Here is a 403-nt window from a genome sequence, read left to right as displayed (position 1 = left end):
AATTGAAAAAAAATTCAACATTAAAAAATAAAAAATTGTAAAATAGATACAAATCGAATGAAGCTCAAAAACGTGATAAATATATAATTATATTATTCCTATATTCTGGTCTCTTTAATTAATTATTAATTATCATCCCTCTTAATTTGTTGTTCAAATTTATGGATTACCATTGGACTATTGATGGTTGAATAAATATATGAGGTACATGTTTTAGTACTTGATAGGTACATATATACTAAATGCTAGTGTATATATATGGTGGATGATCCGTGACTTGAAGATGTTGCATGCTTTAATTTCATTGTCTCCCCTTTCTCATTTCTTGTTCTTCATGGATTGTGACAGCTCAGGGCCACAAACCTTATTAGATTCTAATATATATATATATATACTTATCATT

This window comes from Arachis ipaensis, chromosome B02 (genome assembly GCF_000816755.2).
Source record: "Arachis ipaensis cultivar K30076 chromosome B02, Araip1.1, whole genome shotgun sequence".
Lineage (NCBI taxonomy): Eukaryota > Viridiplantae > Streptophyta > Magnoliopsida > Fabales > Fabaceae > Arachis > Arachis ipaensis.
Note: the sequence above shows the minus strand (reverse complement) of the source record.